The sequence below is a fragment of the Microtus ochrogaster genome, chromosome 7, assembly GCF_000317375.1.
Source record: "Microtus ochrogaster isolate Prairie Vole_2 chromosome 7, MicOch1.0, whole genome shotgun sequence".
Lineage (NCBI taxonomy): Eukaryota > Metazoa > Chordata > Mammalia > Rodentia > Cricetidae > Microtus > Microtus ochrogaster.
In genome coordinates this window covers 83,771,442-83,776,020 of record NC_022014.1, presented here as the reverse complement: position 1 = coordinate 83,776,020, position 4,579 = coordinate 83,771,442, and positions in this window count along the sequence as shown.

Sequence of the window (4,579 nt, the reverse complement as noted above, 5' to 3'; positions counted from 1 at the left end):
AAAAAAAAAAAATTAATAAATAGACTGGACAGCTGTGGTACATGCTCTTTTTGTTGTTGCTTTTGGTTTTGAGTAAGGGTTTCTCTGTAGCTTTGGAGCCTGTCCTGGAACTCACTCTGTAGACCAGGCTGGCCCCTCAAGCACAGAAATCTGCCTGCCTCTGCCTCCTGAGTGCTGGGATTAAAGGTGTGCACCTGGTACAACAGACCTTTTTACAGAGGCCATGAATGCTCATGTTTCTCTAAATAGAAGCCAGTGACCTTGGAGCTGGGAAGATGAGACCCCCACCTCAAAAGGTGATATATGCATTCTTCGGGGAGCCTGAGAGTTGACTGGGAGCACAGGTGAGCCAGAGGCTTCCCGTGCAGCGGAGAGCAGGCTGCTCAGAGGAAAGATGTCTTTCAGGAGGCTTCGTATCAGCATCTCACTCCCTTCTCCTAGTTTCCCACAAACAGCTCAGAGAGAACCCAGACAACTGACAGGGCTGGAAGACAAAATCCAGCTGTGGTAAGAAACAGCGCTGGAGGCATGGGGGACCAGGAGGTTTGAACCACTGCCCACGAGCTGGTTGTACTGAAACTGTGTGGCAGATGGGTTGCCTGGAAACGAAACTTCTTGAAGTACCATTCTGTAAAAGAGAGCTTTGTTTGAAAGACTCGTGCAATGAACCTACTGAACGTCTCTGTTCTCTTTTCTCCACCACCATTCCCGGGACAAGTATGCTGAGCCCGTGTGGGGAGCCAGGCGAGGGTTCCTGAGTGGGTAGATTTACATGGTGAGGCAGCTCTGCCCTTCACCAGTGACAGGCTACAGTTACATGCTCCTGGGGTCTTGTTTCAATATGGATTCTAGTGTTCCTCAGGCCTCCCTGCATGAATATAAGCACATTAGTTACCGCTCTATAGAACCCTGCGGACCCCGAGGAAGAGTCTGGAGAGTGGGTCACCTCCTGGAGTGTTCCCCTCGCCATGGAACCCTTGGGATGAGTGGCGTGACATGTAGAACCAGCCTCAGGGTTAACCCCAATCCCAGGGTTCTCCACCCTCAAGAAGCAGCTCCACACCGCAACCCCACAGACTCCAGAAGAGTTCATCCCTGATTATTTCCTGTAACACGTGTGGCCCTGGGTGTGTACATGCCCACACTTTGTTTTGTTTTGGTTTTTCGAGACAGGGTTTCTCTGTGGCTTTGGAGCCTGTACTGGAACTAGCTCTTGTAGACCAGGCTGGTCTCGAACTCACAGAGATCCGCCTGCCTCTGCCTCCCAAGTGCTGGGATTAAAGGCGTGCGCCACCACCGCCCGGCGATGCCCACACTTTGTAACAAGGCGAGGTTTCTGTGGTTGCTGAGCAAGGATGGGGGAGCAAGGCTCCCTGAAAGTGGAAGGAAAGATGATTCTGATGTGTGATTGTAAGTCAGACTGAACGCTGCAAGGACCAGGATGTAAAGGAACTGGGAACATGACTCAGAGGCCACCCCAGGACCCCATAGCATGTACTGACTAAGGGTACTTGAGCAGGTGACACAAGGGCAAGCAGCAGCAAATGAAAGAACAAGTCCTGATGCCAACCTGCGCATCCTGCCGGGCTGCCCTTGACTTGGTATTTTCCTAGCCCAATACTACTGTAATCCGATATTTCTCTCCCATCTGCCTGTTCCCAACTACTCAGCTGCTGTTTCCCAAACAATTGACTCAAAGGCTTATAGGAATTATCAATACTCAGCCAATAGTTCAGGCTTATTACTAACTAGCTCTTACCTTTTTTTTTTTTTTTTTGGTTTTCCAAGACAGGGTTTCTCTGTAGTTTATGGAGTCTGTCCTGAAACTAGCTCTTGTAGACCAGGCTGGCCTCGAACTCATTAACCCATATTTCTTATTTATGCTCTACCACATGGTATTAGCATGGCACATTCATGTCCTGCTTCCTGTGTCTGGCTGGCGACTCCTGACTCCACCCTTCTCCTTCCCATCATCCTTGGTCACTCCGCCTATACTTCCTGCCTGGCTGCTGGCCAATCAGCGTTTTAATAAGCCAAAGGGAGAGACAAATCTTCATAGTATACAAGAGGATTATTCCACAGCACACTACACCCACCCTTCCAGTCCCTCTCAGCAGGGTGGGGGAGTGGCTCAGGGGCTCTCTGGAACCGGCACTCAGTGATGAAGATGAAGATACTGAACACAAGGATGCACTAGGCCTCTCCTCTGACCTAATATTTGCTTGTATCTCTGTGTGTGTGTGTTGTGGGTGTGGTCCAGTGATAGTTGTGGGTGTGGTCCACAGATAGAGCATTTGTCTAGCATTGTCTCATACCCTGGGTTTAACCCCTAACATTGGTAGGGAAAAGCTTGAGAAGTTTGCATGCCTAGAATCCCAGTTCTTTTCTTAAGATTTATTATATATAATATAATATATATTACATATATATTATTCTGCATGTATATATGCCTTCAGGCCAGAAGGGGGCACCAGATCTTATTACAGATGGTTGTGAGGCACCATGTGGTTGTTGGGAATTGAACTCAGGATATCTGGAAAAACAGCCAGTGCTCTTAACCTCTGAGCCATCTCTCCAGCCCCTGTTGTTGTTTTTTTTCAAGACTGGATTTCTGTGTAGCCCTGACTGTCCTGGAACCTGCTTTGTAGTCCATGCTGGTCTCTGCCTCCTGAGTACTAGTATTGAAGGTGTGCACCACCATGGCCCAGAAAGTCCCAGTAACTCTTGGGTGCAAGAGTTCCAAGCTAATCTGAGCAACAGAGTGGAACTCATCCTCATAAATAAAGACACTAACAAGGAGGGCATGGAAGCTCATGCCTATAACCCCAGCACGGAGGCTAGAGCAGGAGGGTTGCTGCTGAGTTTAAACCAGCCTGGGCTACAGAGTGAAAGTCCATCTTACAAGTACGACAAAAACAAGGGGAAGGAGGGTGGAGATAAAGAACAGAAACTCCGAGACATAAGGAGTAATTCCACGTTCACAGAAGCCCTGTACTCTGAGACTCTAGCTACACCCAGCGAGAGATAAAGACCCCCTACACACTCCCCAAAGAAATACCACATTAAGAACAACTTTTAGCCCTACAGATCAGATGGGGTCAATAAATTGAGGAGCGGGATTCCAAAATAATAATAATAATAATAATAATAATGATAAGTTTCTTGAAGCTGGCAGAACGGACTAGAGGATCCTGGGTTAGCTTCTGCCGTACCTTCATCTGTTACTCAGTGGCAGTGAATCATGACGAACACACACAAACCCATCGCCAGCCCTCTTGACCCTTTTCCCTCGTCACCCGCCTTTCAGGACGAATCATCTTCCCAGGCTTTCCACCTGAGAAGGGAGGGCCAAGCAGAAAGTTCTGAAACTGGAATGAAAACTTGATCTCTCCCATTATCCTTCTTTTCCCCTTTTTTTTTTTTTTTTTTTTTTTTTTTTTGGTTTTTCGAGACAGGGTTTCTCTGTGGTTTTGGAGCCTGTCCTGGAACTAGCTCTTGTAGACCAGGCTGGTCTCGAACTCACAGAGATCCGCCTGCCTCTGCCTCCCGAGTGCTGGGATTAAAGGCGTGCGCCACCATCGCCCGGCTTCCCCTTTTATTTTCACTTCATTCTCCGGGATTATCAAAAGCAAGGGGAAGTTTCTGCACAGGAAGAGTAGCGGCAGAATGCCCCGGAAGCAGTTGTAGTTGGGTGTGGGGGGACGGGTGCTGGGGAGGTGCACAACTCTTAATGAAAGAGCATGCATGGTACCCAAAGAGATGCTGCACAGCTGCAGGTGAAGTGCCTAGCACCGTGTGGAGATGAGGATCACCCGTGAGCATCCTCCGGGGCCCAGTGCCATCTTGGGGCATTTTGGGAACATGGGCTGGGGTCTGGACTGTGCCCCTCAACAGCAGCCGCGTCCTTTCCAGCTCTCTGACCCATGCAGAACCCAGAGGACACCGCTGCAGAATGGGGTAAGAAATTACACCGCTGTGTCCCACCATCAAAACAGGACCCCGCGTGGTGGCGCTCGTACGATTCTGGCTCCCGGGAGGCAGAGGCAGGAGCATCGCCCGGAATTCAAAGCCAGTCTGTGTCCGCTATATAACGAAACCTGTATCCAAGTAGAAAAAAAAACAAACAAAACCGAAAATACCCACGCAGGTTCTGTCCCATAGACCTCGGCCTGGGCTGGCGTGGAGATCTGCAGGGAGCGTGAGCCGTCAGCGTCCGGGTCCGCGAGAAAACCTGACCCGGCAGGAGCTCGCTCCGCCGGGCGAGCCCCGAAACCAGTCCCGCGAGACGTCGCCTGGGCGCGGCGCGTTGCCAAGGACGACGGCGCGGGGCTGCGCAGGCGCGCTGGGGGCGCGCTCGCCTCGCGGGTCGCCGCCGCGCCTTTCCCTTTAAGCTCGGGCCAGCCGCGTCGCCGCTTCATGAATGGAGCCCACGTGACCAAACATCATGTGACGTCTGAGGAGCGGCGGCGGCGGCGGCGGATTCTGAGCCCGGTCCGGCCCGGCCTTCCTAGCGCGCTCGGCCCGGCCCGCGCGAGCGCCCAGTCCCCCAACGCCCCCGGCCCGGACCCCTCCACGCCCG